Genomic DNA, 19,585 nt, shown 5'->3' on the forward strand with positions numbered 1-19,585 from the left:
CCCTGCACGGCCACTCCGGCCACCCCAACATCCTGCACGGCCGCTCCGGCCACCCCAGCACCCTGCACGGCCGCTCCGGCCACCCCAACATCCTGCACGGCCGCTTGGTAATTCTGGATACTCACTGACTGCATCGAGAAGGGCAATTAAACATCAATAAATGTGATGTGAGAATCACCCAAATCCAATGAATGAATAAAAACCCAACAATCACACTCACCCAGTACTCAGCAGCCACAAACTCCACCAAAAGAAAGTGAATCAATTCAAATATTATTCATGGAAAAAATTCAAACAACCTTGTAATTCTGCAAAGCTGATTTTTATCAGATAAATCTTAATTTTCACAGTGATATAATATAAATTTCAGTCAAACATATTTATAATAAATAAACACCACCCTAACTACCAAATATCTAACTTGAGCTGGAGTCAGGCGGGGTTTACGTAAAGGGACAGGTCAGGAGGAGCTGGACAATATGTTTCAGTTTGTGTTTCCCACAAAGTTGTGGTGGTATGATTAGCATAGCTGCCTGCCATTGGTGCAGAACACCGGCTTACCCTGCACGGCCGCTCCGGCCACCCCAACATCCTGCACGGCCTCCTGCACATCCTGCAACCAACCGGTCATGTGCCTCTTGACCGGTTGGTTGAGACCAGTCATGTGACGGCTCCCCGATTGGTCGAGAGGCTGAGTGGTGGCGGGGTATAAATACCCAGTACTTCCGGCGGTCGTCCTTATACTGTAATCGACCGCAGGATTAACATCTAGCTGATTAAAGCCATACTTTTGTCCAGCAACTCATCTCGTGTTCAATTGATGGTACATCAAAAGTAAAACACAATTGACCATCCATGCCTGGGGCTGCTTTGAGACAGAAGTTAATGAAGGAGAGCAGCAGGCTGCCAGTCACTCACAGGACAAAATCCCCACCTCCTCCCATCCTCTCTCCACCCACCCCCACCACTAACAGACCTTCACTCTCATCGCCTGGGTTCAATTATTCCCAGAGAATAATCAGCTCTGAAAAAGAGTCATATAGAATTGTAACATTAACTCTCTTTCTCTCCCCACAGATGCTGCCAGATTGGATTCGTTTTCCCAGCATTTTCTGTTTCTATTTCGGATTTCCAGCGCCTGCATTATTTTCCTTCAATTATTCCCTGTTGGTCCCTCTCACCATGTTTATTCTTAATTCTGCTTTGGCTTTGTCTCCAGGTCTCAAAGTGGGTGGTAGCTAGAGCAGTAAATAACATTAATTCCTTGAGGATTGCAGTGAACGTCATGAGGGAATTACTGAACTGAATGTGTTCAGCAGCAGAGCAGGAACATTGGAACTGAAAGTGGTTTGAATCAGGAAGTGCTGAGTGTGAACATGGCTTCTAGACAACAGGAGGAAAGTTTGTCCGAGGATGCAATTTGTCCCATTTGTCTTGATTACTTCACTGATCCGGTTTCACTGGAGTGTGGACACAATTTCTGCCGCTCCTGTATCACCCAGCGTTGGGAAAAGAAGGAGAGAAACTCCTGCCCGGAATGTCGACAGGAGTTTCCAGAAAGAATCCTCAGAGCCAATCGGGCCTTAGTGAATCTGGCTGCGAAAGCTCGAAAATTAAAGCTGAATCGGAAACAGAAGGAAAGTAAACTTTACTGTGAGGAACATCAGGAAGAACTGAAGCTGTTTTGTGAAACTGACAAGAAATTGATCTGTGTGATTTGTGTAGTTTCACAGAAACACAGATCACACCGCTTCATCCCGATTAAAGAAGCTGTTGAAATCTGCAAGGTAAAAGGGAACAGATTTGATCCCCTGATTATTTGATCACATTTTCAGGATCTAACACTTTTATTTTCTGATTTTCTCTCCCAATCCCAGGATGGGGTGAAATCTTCCTTAGATTCTCTCACACAGAAGAAATCGACGGTTCTAGAAATGGAGCAGCAGCAGAAACAGAAGATTTCCCAAATTAGGGTAAAGTCTCCCTGTGCTGAGCTTCCAAACTTAATTCATTATTTTGTTGTTTTTATGACAGAAACATATTATTTTTAATGTTTCTTCTTTTAGAAACAGTCGGTCAGTCTGCAGAGCCACATCACATCCGAGTTCACTAAAATGCACCAGATTCTCACTGAGAAAGAGCAGCGTTTAATCCGAGATCTCAGCGAAGAAGAGGAACAAATTCTAAAAACAATGGAGGAAAATCTTTGTGAAATTCAGGAGAATTTAAATTCTATTGAGGAGAAACTCTCAAAGTTGGAAAAGCAGTTGGAACAAAAAGACGGAGTGAGATTTCTGAAGGTGAGGGATTATATTTCAGTTTAGTTCAGTGAAAGTTCACAGTCACAACATGATCCACATGAGCCTCCTCCCATCCTACTTCATTTCCCTGTCAATATATCCTTCTGTTCCTTTCTCCCTCATGTGTTTATCCAGCTTCTCCTTAAATGTATCCCTGGCTTTCCCTGGGTGGGTGGAATTTAATGCTGTTCCTCCCCAGGGTACATTTAGTCAGGGTGTGGGGTGAGTGGAAGGGGACATGGGGAATGACACTGTGTGGAGTTTCTGTTGTCTTTCCATCTCTACACAGATTAAGTCCGTGGTGATAAGTCTTGTGGGATAGCCTTCCTGTAACCAATTCAGCCCCTTAACAGGGCAATTAATGTTCTCATCCTGCTGTCTCTGGTATTCCCCCAGCAATGAGCAGGGGTCTCACAATACGGGAAGCCTGAAAATCAAACCCTGTTGGGATTACTGATGAGATTCTGGGAGGGGGTGAGCGAGAGGTGGTGGGATTGAGGATAGAGGGAATGCCCTTGTTCAGTTGCACTGTGTACCTGATTGAGGGACTGTCAGAGGTTCACACTCCCGTTTCCTCTGACTGATGGTTCTTGACTCAAGGATTTTATAACAAACAAAATTACACAGACACGGGGATTGGCTCAACCACAAACTTGTTGTTTAGTAAAAACACTCCCAACACCGAATACAAAGAGCTCTAAACTAGTGTAAATAACATTACACAGCATTTAATTGGTTTTTCTGATTTAAATCCCTCCACAATTTAACCTCGGCTTCCACATAAACACACAAATCACCACAACTTATTAAAAAGCCTCTCCTGAAAATCCACAGACAAAACCCCACATTTCAGCCCAAACCTTCCTCAATTCAAACCCAAATCCCCCCAGGATTTGGTTGTTACCCTGAAGTTATTTTGAAAACCTCAGCCCCAATCCCCCTGGGATTTGGCTGATAAATTCCAATTCCCCACCCGGCTGCTCCTTCTGGTGTGAATTGTAGGCCCGGGAGCCAGGTTGACCGTTCTTGACCCTCCTTCTTGACTGCAGTGCCAGACCCTTGGATCTTGTCCTTTTAATGATGATTCTTATCGGAATATCACAAACACATTTCCTGAAGCCATCCTGCTGGAGGGTCAGTGCTCAGCGCCCTTCAATCTCTTTACACAGTCATTTTCAATCCCAGGGTCACGGCGTTCCCGATCACGGGAAGTGGGACCCTCATAAAATCCAACCCATGGGGTTTAAACTGAATTGAAAAAGCAGCAGTTAATGATGCTGAAATCAGGTTTAAACTGGTTTCACAGACTCATTAATGAGAATAATTAACTTCCTGCCCCTAGTCCGGTACATTGACCCCTTCCCGACTCTGACTTAATCCCGGGAGGTTTTCCTGCCATCGACAGACTGATCCGTGACCTCCCGTGTGATTCCCTATGTCCGGACACCATGCTCACTGCTGTGACAGACTGGAGTAAATTCCAACCCGTGTGATAGTCAGGTCCACATTCTCATCACTCTCTCGGGAAAGAAGTTTCTCCTGAACTCCCGATTGGGTTTATTTGTAACTAGATTATGTTTCTATCCCTATTTCTGGATTCTCTACAAGTGGAAACATCTTCACTGAATCTCTCAAACCCGGCCCCTTTCATCATTTGAAAGATCTCTATCAGGTCTTCTCTTTTCTACAGTAAAGTTGATCAATCTTTGCTGTTAGTTGAAGCCTCTCAGTTGCTGTCAATCTTTTTGATACTTTCTCCTGTGCTTCAATATCCTTTGTGGAACATCCTCTTTCTATTCCATGTCTGCAGCAATGGGAATTGTCAATTCTCAGCAGCTTGTAACAATGTGAGGGTTATTTCTGCTTTCTGGATATAGACAGTCCGTCTCTGTCAACTCAGATTTGTGTTTTGTTTATTTCAGGAGGGAGCATCTGGGAAGAGGAGGTAGGACATGAACTTTACTGAAACTCAGGGCAAGTTGGTAAAATTACTCAGCAAAGTGTTTATGGTCAATTTATAATCAACTCTTTAATATTTACAGGATTAGCGATGAGGGTAAAAAGCTGTCACTAGCAGATGGTGTCCTGTCCATCGGGAAATTCAACAGCCCTTTACCGTTCCTCATGTGGAGAGAAATGCTGGATGTCATTAACCCTGGTAAAACTCAGATAAGTTCCTCTGTCCTGATTTATATCTTATATTTGAATCATTATCCATATAAATATCACAGACACCGGGCGGGATTCTCCGGCCCGCCAGCCCCCTTTTCCTGGGCGGCGGCCCTCACCGGCAGCGGGATTCTCCGTCTCTGCCACCTGCCAATGGGATTGCCCATTGTGGCCACCCCACACCGCCGGGAAACCCGCGGGCGTGGGAGCGCTGCCGGCGCAACGGAGAATCCGTCGGCAGAGAGAATGTTTAAGGGCTTTGTTATAAAGAAATGAGGATAAAAATGGTCCTGATTGGAATTAAAGTCTGATTCATGCAACTAATCCACTTTCTAAAAATCATTCTCAGCTTGGTCAGCTGAAACTGTCAGCTCCCTAAACATCACCAATACAGGAACTCTCAGATGGAGCTCTGTCTCCAGAACCCATCGATACTTTACAAACTTCAGCAAGTGGAAACTCCGCCATTCCCAGCTGAACCTTTCCTCCTCTACAATCCTCATCCTCCTGATACATCTCCACCTTGTGGACCAGACTCATGTCCATGGCCAAGGTTAGGACAGGAAGCCTGGGAATGAGGCTTTGTCTGCCTGTTGAGGGAGGAGGAGTGGTGAGGGGGATGGAGTCAGCTGGTCTTCACTGTGGACCTGGGGAACAAGCCCTGGATTGCAATCCATTTCCTGAAAGTGTCAGCAAAGCCCATTTTCTCAATTGTCTTGAGGAAACATTGCACTCACTCTGGATGAATATCTTTTATACATCCAGGGAGAGGATTAAGGTAGAGGTTTGTCTGTGGAGAATCAGGTTGGCCGTGCCACCTGGGCACCTTGGCAATGCCAGGCTGGTAGTGGTAGGGTGCCTGGGTGGCACCAGCAGTGTCAGGGTACTGATGTGTTATGTACTCTGGGATAACACAGGCTGCAACTGGATGCAGCTTTCCCCAAAAGATACTCCAGACCCTGAAGTGAGTTCAATCTGATTTATTGAACCAGTAGCACAGTTAGCACAGTTCTCTATGAGTTCGACTCTCTGCGAACCTAAATGTGGTTACTCTGTCTGACTGAACCAGACTAGCTCTTAGCCACGTGCTGGAGGTGTGATACTGTACATACACCCTGACTCACTCTGTAGATGTTCATCAGTGGAAAGAGGCGGAGTGTGAGTGCCTCGTGCCTTTTACAGTGAGATACCACCCCTCAGTGTCCTGCCTGCCCATTGGTCATGTCCTGTTCTCTGTGTTCATTAGCTGCCTGTCTGTATATCATTATCTGCATACTGCATATCGCAACATCTCCCCTTTTTTTATGGCATATGGGAACGTACTTACATGTGGTGGCATATATTAACATCTTTACAAGCGGTGGCATATGTGAACGTATTTACATGTGAAGACAGCTGTCTAATGTGAGAAAACAGAATATAGCAAACAAAACAAATGTTCATAAGTCCAGTCTCTGGGGCTTGCGTCTGATCCTTGTCGACCACCGGAGAGGTGGTGGTGGGGACGACGGGGCCTTGACAGGCGGGATAGAAGCCTGACTGCTGGCCTCGTAGTTCGAGGTATCAGGAGGTGGCAAAACAACAGACGGAAATGGAGAAGAAAGCGGTTGCGGGCAGGCAACTTTGCACAGTGCCCGTCTGTTTCATCTCACAACAGAACCATCAGCCATACGTACAACATACGAGCGGGGCGCTGCCTGTCGAATAACGACAGCTGGAGCTGACCAGCCACCATCCGGTATCTTGATCCTGACAGTGTCTGCCGGGGATAACACGGGCAAATCAGTGGCATGAGCATCATAGCCCTGCTTTTGCTGGTTTCGGAGCTGCTGCACCTTCTGCAGCACCGGGAGGTGAGCCAGGTTGGGCAAGTGTATGGCTGGAAGTGTCGTCCGCAGGTCCCTGTTCATTGGGAGTTGAGCCGGCGACATGCCCTGTACGCAAGCAGCGCAAGGTAGATGTCAGAAGCAGAATCCGTGGCCTTGCAGATGAGCTGTTTCACAATGTGCACCCCATTTTCAACCTTCCCATTGGACTGTGGATAGTGTGGGCTGGAAGTTACATGTTTGAAATGGTATGACTTGGCAACATAGACCACTCGTGGCTGTTGAAGCACGGGCCATTGTCGCTCATGACAGTGTGGGATACCATGCCTGGGAAAACGTCTCCTTACAGGCCTTGATGATGGTCCGAGATGTGAGGTCTGAGAGCTTCACGACTTCAGGGTAGTTCGAGAAATAGTCAATATTCAAAACGTAGTCACGACCATTCGCACGAAAGGTCGATGCCAACCTTGGACCACAGGGAGGTCTAGATTTCATGCTGCTGGAGCGTCTCCTTGCTCTGTGCTGGCTGGAAGTGTTGACAGTTCGCACAGTTGAGGACCATGTTTGAGATGTCCTGGCTAATACCGGGCCAGTAGACAGCCTGTCCGGCTCTGCATCTGCACTTCTCGACACCCAGGTGTCCCTCATGGATTTGGCAGAGCACCAAGCTCTGGAGACTGAGTGGAATGACAATCCGGTCCAGCTTGAGGAGGATACCATCTCTCACCGTCAGGTCATCCTTTACATTGTAAAACTGAGGACCCTGCCCTTTCTGCCAGCCATTGGCGAGGTGGTGCATGACACGCTCCAAGAGGGGGTCTTTGGCTGTCTCCTCGCGGATACGAACCACCTTCTCATCAGACGCCGGGAGGGTGCTAGCACACAGCTGCACCTGTGATTCAATCTGCCGGATGATTTCCAGCGGTTCACTAGGCAATGTGAGGGAGGGGGACAATGTATCAGCGATGATGAGCTCCTTGCCAGGCGTGTACACTAAGTCAAAGTCGTACCTTCTGAGTTTAAGGAGGATGCGCTGCAACCGAGGCGTCATGTCGTTCAGGTCCTTGTGGATAATGTGGACCAGAGGCCTATGATCCGTCTCGACTGTGAATGTCTGCAGGCCGTAGACATAGTCGTGAAACTTGAGATTGCCAGTGAGAAGACCCCGTGTCGCGTCTTTTCGTCCGACGTCACTTCGTCCAACGACACTTCGTCCACGTCTTTTGGTCCAACGTCTTTTTGTCCGCACGTCTTTTGGTCCAACGTCTTTTTGTCCAATTATACAATTACAAATAAACTCCGTAGAAAACAAGGTATAATCTCTTCAATGAGAATTTAATTGATAAAATGCAAGTACAATACAGCAAGTAAATCTAAAAGTTTACTATGAGAATTTAATTGATAAAATGCAAGTAAAATACAGCAGAAGTTGAAAAATGCAGTTAAAAATTCTAAAAGTTTACTAATTTCAGGAAAATTCCTGAAAGATATCATATCACTTAGAAAATACAGTTGGAAAATGTAGTTAAAAAATCTAAAAGTTTACTAATTACTTAAAATTGATGCAAATTGTATGCAACATTCCTCAAAAAATCAATTTTTGTTGTAGAATCATATTCAACGACCAATCTTTTGAGGCGTTCAGTTATTTTCTTATATCGCGTACATGAAGTCGACTGATCTCCCCGAAGAATTTGAGCCTTTTTGCCTATTATGAACCATTCCTCTTCCTTCAGAGTTTTGATTAACCTCCAAATATTCAAATGAGCTCCACCCGCCGAACGCTTTATCGCAGAATGAAACCCCTCAGCAGCATTATTTGTTCTCGGTAGATCTTGTAGAACACGCTGATTAACATTCCATACAGCTGTCGGGAATGTAGGTGTTTCTCTCCTTCGTCTAGCACCACGTCCTCTCACAATGCCTATGTAAGTCAAGTCGAAGTAAACGATGAATTCAGCAGGTATTTCTTCATCGTCTATCAAATCTTCATAAGCCTCTTCGACATCTTCAACGGGGAGGAAAGCTAATGCTGAAAAACATCGAATTTTAAGACAGAATTCAGAGTCTGTATCGTATTTTTCTTTGAGGCCTAAATCTGTAGTTTTTCGAAACACTGATTGGCTCAAATGAAACAAACATGCCACGACAGATGAATTAAGGAATGATGAATTAATTGCCTTGTGAACTGCAACTTCGAAATCTGCCATGATATCAATCGGATCTGCATTAGTATGCATAATTTTCAATTGGTCAAAAAATAATTCGTATGTCTGCTTTCTTTTATTCGGCAGTAATGCAAAGACCTGTGGAAAATTGCTACCTTTAACTTCATGGACAAGTTAAAGGAAAGAGAACGATAATAACTATCCTTTAACGAGGCTCGTTAAAGGAAAGAGAACGATAATAACTATCCTTTAACGAGGCTTGTTAAAGGAAAGAGACCAGTAATAAAAATCCTTTATTACATATTATACCTTGCTATGTGCATTAGAGAAGATATTATACCTTGATTTCTATTTACAAAAAGTCAAGTTACAAAAAGTCTTTGACAAAAAAAATCATCGGACAAAGAAACGTAACAAGTCACAAAAAGTATTTGATTAAAAAAATCATCGGACAAAAAGACATAGGACCAAAAGACGTTGGACCAAAAGACGTGGACGAAGTGTCGTTGGACGAAATGACGTCGGACGAAAAGACATAGCACCGAAGACCCAGGCATTCCTTCTCTATTTGCACATACCTTGTTTTGAAGGGGAATCATGGCCCTTGATGCACAGGCTACTGGTGCCCAGGATGAAGTGCTATCGCGTTGAAGCAGCACCGTACCGATGCCATCCTGGCTCGCATCTGTCGAGATCTTTGTCTCCCTGTGCTGCCTTCCACTCAAAGGCAGTGGACTTTTTCACCAGGTTTCGTAGGGCCATGGTGTGTGAGGCCATGTTTGGGATGAACTTGCCCAGAAAATTGACCATGCCCAGGAAGCGCAACACCGCCTTCTTGTCTTCAGGGACCTTCATGGCTTTGATGGCCTTGACCTTGTCTGTGTCCGGGCGCACGCCCTGCTGAGAGATCTGGTCACCTCGGAACTTGAGTGTCGACATGTCAAAGCAACATTTGGACCTGTTCAGCTTCAGGCCATTGGCATGGACACGGCGGAATACCTGCTGGAGACGGGAAACATACTCTTCAGGGGTCGTGGGCCATATGATGATGTCGTCCACGTACACACGAACCCCTTCAATACCCTCCACCATCTGCTCCATGATGCGATGGAAGATCTCTGATGCCGAGACAATGCCAAACGGCATGCGGTTATAGCAGTGTCTGCCAAACGGTGTGTTGAAGGTGCAGAGCCTCCTGCTGGACTCATCCAGCTGGATTTGCCTGAATCCATGTGACGCATCTAACTTGGTGAAAGAACGTGCGTGTGCCATCTGATTGGTGAGTTCCTCCCGCTTCGGGATGGGGTAGTGTTCACGCATTATATTCTTATTGAGATCCTTCAGTCTGTATATCATTATCTGCATGTCTGCATATCGTGACAGGTACCCTGCCCAGTGGGCGTGCCCCTGGGAGCCTCTGATCCCCTGGGAGACCCCCACGATGCCGTTCTGCCTGGTACCTGTTTGTGGAATCAGTACCGAACGGCGCCCGCCTGAGGTCTCTGAGGGGAAGGGAGATTGATCCCACACCTCGGGAAACTGAGGAAAAGACCAGCTGCCTCGCTTTAATATGTCAATTTCTGCAAAGTGACCCCGCCCACAATGGGCAGGATTCACATCACAACGTCTCGAGAGATCACGTTAGATGTCACGGGACGTTGTGAGCCGGGTAGATCCCGAGACCGGCGGTCTCCCCGGCTTTTATCGTCCACGCTGAGCCGCGGTGAGCTGCTTTTCGGGCGCAGCGTGGCCATTGGATCGCGCCCTGAGTGTTGCCGTGGGGACTGAATTGCGGCTCTTCCCGTTCCCTTGGGGGCGCTATTCAGGAAGCGAGTCAGGACATGCAAATGAGCCAGTGCTCTTCCCCCGGGAATCAGAGCAATTCCCATTCCCGCTGGTGTCTGATTCGCTGGGGCCTGAATTAGCGCTGGAGAGCCTGACAAGCTGGAGCTGTTTATAAACGCTCCGCTCCCCAAACACTCCCATTCCAGCCAAGAAGGTGGCTCCACGGAGACCTGCCCCCAGACTTTCTGAGTCAGTGGCCAATCGCATGCTGGACGTGGTGGAGCAGAGGCAGGACACCCTCTTCCCCAGGGTGGGCAGGAGACCCAAGCCCACCATCATCAACAGGGCCTGGGAGGAGGTGGCAGAGATGGTCAGTGCTGCCAACCTCACCAGGAGGACTGGGGCCCAGTGCCGACAAACGATGAACGATCTCCTGAGGGCAGCTCGGGTGAGTCACCACCTCTGTGTCCCTGGCATCACTCCTGTCCCTCACTCCTCACAACCCACCTGCCTGCATCTCCCTCACACCCCACCCTGCACCAAACCCCAACACCTGTATTGTCCTCTTTGGCCTGGTGCCTGGCACACACATGCCACCAGCTACAGACCTCCCGTAGAACTCACCTCCATGCGTCTCACCATGTCCTTTATGTGTTCCCGAGGACAAGGTGACCCTCAATCACCGGGAGTGGCAGAAAACCGGCGGGGGCATCCCAGACCTGAGAGTGCAAACCCCCGGGGAACAGAAGGCGATGGAGCTCGCGGGCGAGGCAGAGGAAAGGGCCGTCTCAGAAACAGAGGTCGGCATGTGGTAACCAAGTGAGAGCCCAATGCAAAGCTGATGTCCCAACAGCAACTGAGTGACCCCCTCTCCCACAGACCTCTCCTTCCCAAGATCTCACCGTGTCTCTTGTCTTTGGTCTTGCGGGATCACCATCAGACGAGGCCGGGCCGTCCGGGGTCGCTGACCCCCAGCCACATCCCCAGAACACCCCGGAGCACCAGTCCGGGGAAGACACCGACTTCCTCGTCACTGCTGTCACCTGCACCCTCCACCATCGCAGAGACTATCACCTCGGGGGGCATTTTAGTGAAGAGGCTCCTGGGTCACCTTCTGGTGCTCACTTCACACAGGCTGCAGCACATCAGGTGGAGGCAGGGACTCCCGAGGGAGCGAGCGGTCGGAGGGCTGCCCGATCCCAGGAAGCAGCTGTAGCCCGGACAGGTATCGAGCTTCTGGGATGTATGGCGGGGGCAGGGCCCCAGGACACTTGAACCTGGCGTCACCCTCAGTGAGAGGTGGCAGGAAACGGGGCCAGAAGTGTGAGGCCGCCGTGTATGTCAGCTTACCCAGTGAGTGAGCCGTTACCACTCACTATCTCCCGAAACCCCCTCCCCACAAGCTATATGGGCCTGTGAGATGGATTGGCCGGCACACATGCAGGGATGACCCAGGCGGACAGTGGAATGTGATCCTAAAGGCAGGAGTGAGACTGTGTCAAACGATGAGGAGATCCAGAGCTCATCTCCCAGCGAGTCGTCATCATCCTCCGTCCCGTGGACAAGACCCGCTGATACTGCCAACCCAGCGCCAACACCCTGTGGGGATACTGGTAGGACCCTCGGAGGGAGGGAGGGGGAACTGGGGTAGTGGGATGGAGTGAAGGGAGGAGGGACAGGGGAGGTGGAGTGAAAGGAGGAGGGACGGGGAAGGTGGAGTGAAGGGAGGAGGGACGGGAAAGGTGGAGTGAAGGGAGGAGGGACGGGGAAGGTGGAGTGAAGGGAGGAGGGACAGGGAAGGTGGAGTGAAGGGAGGAGGGAAGGGGAAGGTGGAGTGAAGGGAGGAGGGACGGGGAAGGTGGAGTGAAGGGAGGAGGGACGGGGAAGGTGGAGTGAAGGGAGGAGGGATGGGAAGGTGGAGTGAAGAGAGGAGGGATGGGGAAGGTGTTAGTGGCTTTGAGGAAAGGGCACCACATGGAAGTTGGGGGGGATGGTATGGGAGGTCGGACAGGGCGGGGGAGCTGCCGGTGACCCTAGTTGGCCAATTGAGAGGTGATGAGGTTGTCCCGTGTGCGGCGGCCCTGGAGCACACGTTGGGCGGCCTGTCCTGTCAGCCCGGGCGTCCTTCCTCCTCCAGCATGTCGCCCTCTGCTGGCTGATGTTATGAAGGACACAGCAGGCCAGCAGGATGTTAGAGACCCTCCTGGGGCTATATTGCAGATTCCCACCAGAGCGGTCCAGCCATTGGAATGGCTTCTTGAGGATGTCGATGCTCCGCTCAATGACGCTCCAGGTTTCTGCATCGGCCTCGTTATAACGGGTCTCCGCGTCGGTCTGGGGCCTCTGGACAGGTGTCATTAACCATGACCTCAGCAGTTAACCCTTGTCGCCAAAGAGCCAACCCCTCACCTGAGGGAGCACCTCGAAGGTGCCGGGAACCGACGAGTGCGCCAGGATGTAAGCGTCGTGCCCGCTGCCTGGGTATCGGGGGCAGATGTGTGTGATGTCCAGCTGGTGGTCACACACCAACTGCACATTCAGGGAGTGGAAGCCCTTCCTATTGATGAAGGGCCCCCCGTGATGATCCGGTACTTGTAGAGGGACATGCGTACCATCGATCATCCCCTGGACCTGGGGCATGCCAGCGATGGAGGGAAATCCTGCTGCCCGGGCATCCTGCTGTGCCTGGTCTAGACTGAAGGTTATATAGTCCGCTGCCCGGGTGCATAGGGCACCCGTCACCGCGCGGATGTACCTGTGAGCCGATGTCTGCGAGATCCCAGACAGGTCCCCACTCGGCCCCTGGAAAGTCCCAGAGACAGAGAGGTTCAGGGCGACCGTCACCGTGATGGCCACCGGGAGCAGGTGGCCTCCTCCAAACCCCAGCAGTGCCAGCTGCACCACCGCCTGGCACAGGTGGCACCTGGTCTCACTGGTTAGCCGATGTCTTCGGCGGCACAGGCGGTCCGGCAGCTCCTCGAAGGACAGGCGCCGATGGTAAACACGTGCCCTGATGCGGTGCCTCCTTCACACCTCCTCCTCGGCCTGTTGGACGGCCGGCACTCGAGCCTTACCGGCTGGGCCCTGCTCTTCTGGGGCCGGCTCCTCTTGTGCAGGATCCTCCCTGAGCAGGCCCTGTGCCTCCAGCCTCCGTGTGTCCGTAACGGGAGCTGCGGCCAGGTAGATAGCGAGCATTCCTGGCTCCGCTCCAAAATTCATTCTACGCAGGGAGGGAATAGAGACGACATGTTAGCACGATGAGTATTCCCGAACCCATCCCGATCCAACAGGCTACACGGTGACCCTGAGTTGTACTTCAGCTCCACCCTCCACATGTCCCCACAACCCCCACCCCCACCCCTCAGCCGCTCCCCCCGATATGTTGCTGTCCGCACTGCACCCCTGCCCCCATCAGTGAGGGGCACCGGGCCTGTGATGTGGGGAGGCTCTATCCTCACCGACCATCCCTGTCGACAGGGGTACCGGTGGGTGACGAAACCCGTGTCAGCGACAGGCTCTCTGGCCCGTGTCCTGTTTCCTCCAGTGGGGTTTACTGTGGGTCTCCTCACTGGGTGGGCCGTGTGTTATCCCACCAGCAGGGTGGCACCTGGTTGTGGGGTGGAGAGGGTCACCGTGTGCCACCAATCGCCTCCATGCTTAGAGGCTTGTGTGTGGGCAGGTCCTACAGATGGGGGTGAGGCAGGGAAGTGTGTGTCTGCTGGGAGCTTAGCTGCAGTGTGATGTGGGTCCTGGGTGTGACACACAGGTTGTTACAACCTGTCCGGGGGCAGGGTGGATGGGAGCAGGGGCGCGGTGGGCAGGCAGGGCTTGGAGACAGCTGGTGGTCCTGAGGGGTGGGCTGGCTGATAGTGTGACTGGTGAGGCCTCTGCCCTGAGAGGGGCAGTGTGCCAGGGAGGGTGCCAAAGGCCACGGTGCATGTGTCCTTTGTTTGGGGTGAGCTCTGCTATTCCCCTGCTTCCCCTGCAGTGGGGCTGAGCTTCTGATGAGGGAACTGAGGAGTGGCAGCACCTGGTGTGTGACTGATTGAGCTTGGCCACGCCCATCCCGGTGATGGCTCAGCCGGGGTCTGAGGCTTTCCAGAGGGGCGGCCTGGGTGGGTTCCCAAATGACCAGAGGCTCTGTGAACATTTCCAGGACACAGTGAGCAGTCAGCAGAGTGAGCAGCCAGGGGCCTGTGAGAAGCAGCAAAGGGGTGTGTTTAAAACCCAGACTGCAGCAATGGGGGTCTGAGCCAGGCCACCCCGATCCCGAGGGGGACACCCCGAGTGCACAGACCTGTCACCAAGTCGCTCCCCGTTACTCCCCCCGGCCCAGGCAGCCCCCCCCCCCCACAGCAAGTCCGACAGTTATTGAGGCTTTTTGAGAGTTTATTACCCTCTCTCTGCCCCTCAGCAGCCATGGAGCCCAGTCCCCGTTTGGAAATATTTGCACTAATTCACACCCGCGTGACGTCTACCTGAGAGGGGCGGAGCATCGTGGAAGGGCGGAGCATACTGTGTCCAATCCGCTGATTAGATTTAAATCTATGTCAATGAGGGTTTTACATGGGCCCGCTGCAGGGCACAAACTTTGATTTCACCGCCAGGGAGGGACTGGAGCCTGGCGTCGGAATCAGTGCCGGGCACAAACCTCGATTTGTGCATTACGCCCGATTCTCCGCCCGATCACGCTTCTGGTGTCGTGAAGCGGAGAACCCGCCATATTTGTTTCCATGGAGCAGAACGGAAATATCTCGGTGTTGAGATCTACTTCTAAATTTGAGAAGAGATTAGTTTATTTTCTCACACACACACACAGACACACACACAGTCTCACACACACATCAGGTCGGCTTATGTTGAGGAACAGGAAATCACATCAAAAATGGAGAAATCTTCCCCAGATCCTCAGCGAGTCCCTCCCCCTGATCCCCAGTGAGTCTCTCCACCGATCCGCAGTTAGTCTCTCCCCCCGATCCCCAGTGAGTCTCTTCCCCACGATCCCCAGTGAGTCTCTCCCCCCGATCCCCAGTGTGTCTCTCCCCCCGATTACCAGTCTCTCTCCCAATCCACAGTGGGTCTCCCCCGATCCCCAGTGAGTTTCTCCCCCGATCCCCAGTGAGTCTCTCCCCCGATCCCCAGGGAATCTCTCCCCCTATCCCCAGTGAGTCTCTCCCCGATCCCCAGTTCGCCTCCCCACGATCCCCAGTGAGTCTCCCCCGATCCCCAGTAAGCCTCTCCCCTGATCCCCAGTGAGTCTCTCCCCCCAATCCACAGTGAGTCTCTCCCCAGATCCGTAGTGAGTCTCCTCCCGATCCCCAGTGAGTCTCTCCCCCCCGGATTCCCAGTCTCTCTCCCGATCCCCAGTGAGACTCTCCCCCTATCCCCAGTGAGTCTCTTCCCCACGATCCCCAGTGAGTCTCTCCCCCCGATCCCCAGTGAGTCTCTCCCCCCGATTCCCAGTCTCTCTCCCAATCCACAGTGAGTCTCCCCCGATCCACAGTGGGTCTCCCCCGATCCCCAGTGAGTTTCTCCCCCGATCCCCAGTGAGTCTCTCCCCCGATCCCCAGTGAATCTCTCCCCCTATCCCAGTGAGTCTCTCCCCAATCCCCAGTTAGCCTCCCCACGATCCCCAGTGAGTCTCCCCGATCCCCAGTAAGTCTCTCCCCTGATCCCCAGTGAGTCTCTCCCCCCAATCCACAGTGAGTCTCCCCCCGATCCGTAGTGAGTCTCCTCCCGATCCCCAGTGAGTCTCTCCCCCCGATTCCCAGTCTCTCTCCCGATCCCCAGTGAGACTCTCCCCCTATCCCCAGTGAGTCTCTTCCCCACGATCCCCAGTGAGTCTCCCCGATCCCCAGTGAGTCTCCCCCGATCCCCAGTGAGTCTCTCACCCCGATCCCCAGTGAGTCTCTCTCCCGATCACCAGTGAGTCTCTCCGCCTGATCCCCAGTGTGTCTCTCCCCCCTGATCCCCAGTGAGTCTCTCCCACCGATCCCCAGTGAGTCTCCCCTACGATCCCCAGTGAGTCTCTCCCCCCCGATTCCCAGTGAGTCTCTCCCCCCGATTCCCAGTCTCTCTCCCGATCCCCAGTGAGTCTCCCCCGATCCCCAGTGAGTCTCCCCCGATCCCCAGTGAGTCTCTCCCCCGATCCCCAGTGAGTCACTCTCCCCGATCCCCAGTGAGTCTCTCCCCCGATCCCCAGTAACTCTCTCACCCCCGATTCCCTGTGAGTCTCTCCCCCCCAATCCCCAGTGAGTCTCTCCCCGATCCCCAGTGAGACTTTTCCCCCATCCCCAGTGAGTCTTTCCCCCCGATCCTCAGTGAGTCTGCCCCGATCCCCAGTGAGTCCCTCCCCAGATCCCCAGTGAGTCTCTCCCCCGATCCCCAGTGAGTCTCTCCCCCCGATCCCCAGTGAATCTCTCCCCCCGATCCCCAGTGAGTTTCTCCCCCAGATCCCCAGTGAGTCTCTCCCCAGATCCCCAGTGAGTCTCTTCCCCGATCACCACTGAGTCTCCCCCGATCCCCGGTGAGTCTCTCCCCGATCCCCAGTGAGTCTCTCCCCGATCCCCAGTGAGTCTCTCCCCGATCCCCAGTGAGTCTCCCCCCCAATCCCCAGTCAGTCTCCCCCGATCCCTAGTGAGTCTCTCCCCTGATCCCCAGTAATTCCCCCATGATCACCAGTGAGTCTTTCCCCCCGGATCCCCAGTGAGTCTCTCCCCCCTATTCCCAGTGAGTCACCCCCCCCCCCCCCCCCCCGGATCCCCAGTGAGTCTCTAATTTTCTGTTTTTTCTCCCAGTCTCTGTGACCCTGGATGTGGAAACAGCAAATCCCCGGCTCGAGGTGTCTGAGGATCTGAAGAGTTTGAGACGGATCGGGATCCAGAGGAGTCTCCCTGACACCAGGAAGAGGTTTACACACTGGTCCTGTCACTGTGTGCTGGGATCAGAGGGATTCACATCGGGGAGACATTACTGGGAGGTGGAGGTGACGGGGAATCAGGGCTGGAGTCTGGGAGTAGCCGCAGAGTCTGTGAAGAGGAAGGGCTGGATCAGACTGATCCCAGAGACTGGATTCTGGACCATTGGTCGGGGCGAGGATCTGATTTATATAAATTCCTCTCCTCGATCCCATCTCCCTGTCGGTCAGATCCCCGGGAAGGTGGGAGTTTATCTCAGTTATGAGTCTGGGACACTTTCATTTTACAACGTGGACACCAAGTCCCATCTCCACACCTTCACTGGGAATAAATTCACTGAGAAACTTTATCCTTTCTTCTGGACTTGGGATGAAAACCAGTTTCTGAGAATCTGCTCCGGTTCTGATCGAGACCCGAAAAGGGGCGGGGCCTCAGAGTGGTGACATCATCACTGACATCACAAGGTCAGGGGTCGGGGGTCAGAAATCACTGTTTTTTTTAATAAAGTTTTTTATTTAACACAAATTTGTAACAGTTACAGCGAGAAACATGGCCCTGTGCAAAGAGCCTTAACATAGTGAAAACGAACATTGGGAAAGAATAAACATGTTAATAAGTGTTGAAGCCAAAGATCCTTCCATAGGGCACTTTCCCTGCCAGCTCTGTTTGCCCATGCCACCCGTATTCAACTAAACTAACTAACGTGGCCCTAACCCTCTTCCCCCTCCCCACCCCCCTCTGCCTAGTCTCCCCTCCTCCCCAAGGCCTGACCTGCCAGGTCAGCCCTGCGCTTGGCCCTAGCCTGCCCCGCCCCCCCCTCCGATCTCCCTGGTGCCCCCTGACCTACGCTAGCCACATTGACCCCTGCCCTTGGCGCCTACCTGTCTCCCGTCCTAGCGCTCAGGCCCTCCCCCCACCCGACAGGGACCCATTAACCTAATTGTGTCCCACCGTGCCCTTTCAAGTCCCGTAACTAGCCCCTAGCCCATCCCCCTATCAGAGGCCCCGATCTCGCGCCAAAAGGTACCAAGCACAGCCCCCCCCCCTCTCCCCCATTGCAATCCCCCCAAAGGACCCTAAACAGTGTGCCCTCCAGCCCCCACTCTCTGTCCAGGCTGAAAACAATCTTGGATAAAACATTACAGTACAGGATAGTTTAACAAACCGCCGCCATACAAAAGCTCTGAGAGCCCAAAGTCCTTTAGTTCCAGTCCAGCTTCTTCTTTTAGTAAAAGTCCTAATCAGAGCAATTTTGAGTTAACAGGCCGCCGCCACTGTACAGCACTGAAAGAACTAAGTGCCCATTAGTTCAAGTCCAACTTCTTGTCTTTAATAAAGGTCCAAACCTGTTCTGGTGTCTCAAAATAGTAGTGGAGTTCCTCAAACGTAACCCAAAGCTTTGCAGGATATAGCATTCCAAACCTCACCTCCTTTTTGTAGAGGGCTGCCTTTACCTTGATGAACCCTGCACGCCTCTTGGCCAGCTCCGTTCCCAAGTCCTGGTAAATGCGCACCTCGCAGTTCTCCCATCTGCTGCTCCTCTCCGCCTTGGCCCATCGCAGCACACGTTCCCTGTCAGCAAGCCAGTGAAAGCGGACCACCAAGGCCCTTGGTCGGTCGCCCGTCCTGGGCTTCCTTGCGGGGGCTCTATGTGCCCCATCCAACTCCAGGGGTTGAGGGAAGGCCTCCGGTCCCATCAGCGCCTCAAGCATACCCGTCACGTATGCGCCCACATCTGACCCCTCGCAGCCCTCGGGGAGGCCAACGATTCGTAAATTCTGCCTCCTGGCTCTGTTCCCCAGCTCTTCAAGCTGCTCCTGCATCCTCCTCTGACGGGCGTTCAGCTCCTCCACCTCGTGCTCCAGCTCCGTTACCGTGCCCGCCTGACTGGAAAGCTTCACCTCGACCTCCCTGAGCGCCTTCCCTTGGGCCGCCTGTGTCTCGACCATTCGGTCCATCACCGCTCTCATCAGGTCCAGCGTGTCCCTCCTCAGCTCGGCGAAGCAGTTCTTGAAGAACTCCATCTGCTCCTCCCTTGGCCAGTGAGCCTCCGCTCCCCGGTCCCCGCCGTCCGCCATGCTTGGCCGCCCGGCCTGGGGTCCCCGCTGCTCCCGCTTCGATCCTTGCCGCTCCACTCGACCACTTCTAGTCCAGCTGCCCATACCCCGGAAAGGAAGCCTCTTCCCTTTCGTCTCCTCCACCGATTCAGGCTGCCAGGTCCCAAAAAAGTCCGTTGACAAAGGTCCGTTTGCCCATCTCGGGCGGGAGCGATCCGACCTGCCCAGAAATCACTGTTGACAACAGGTTGTACTAAATGAGTCATTTAATTTCCAAATTGTAAAATCTCAATCAGACTGTAAATAACAACAACACAAATAGAAATGTCAGAGAATTAAAATAAAAACGAAATTAAATATCCT

The 19,585-nt window shown here is 52.3% G+C and overlaps 1 pseudogene; it reads left to right on the top strand.

Annotated features, from left to right (window-relative positions):
* The first annotated feature begins 1,190 nt into the window (after positions 1 to 1,190).
* Positions 1,191 to 19,585, top strand: LOC119975850 (annotated as a pseudogene).

The sequence above is a fragment of the Scyliorhinus canicula genome, chromosome 13 (genome assembly GCF_902713615.1).
Source record: "Scyliorhinus canicula chromosome 13, sScyCan1.1, whole genome shotgun sequence".
NCBI classification, from domain to species: domain Eukaryota; kingdom Metazoa; phylum Chordata; class Chondrichthyes; order Carcharhiniformes; family Scyliorhinidae; genus Scyliorhinus; species Scyliorhinus canicula.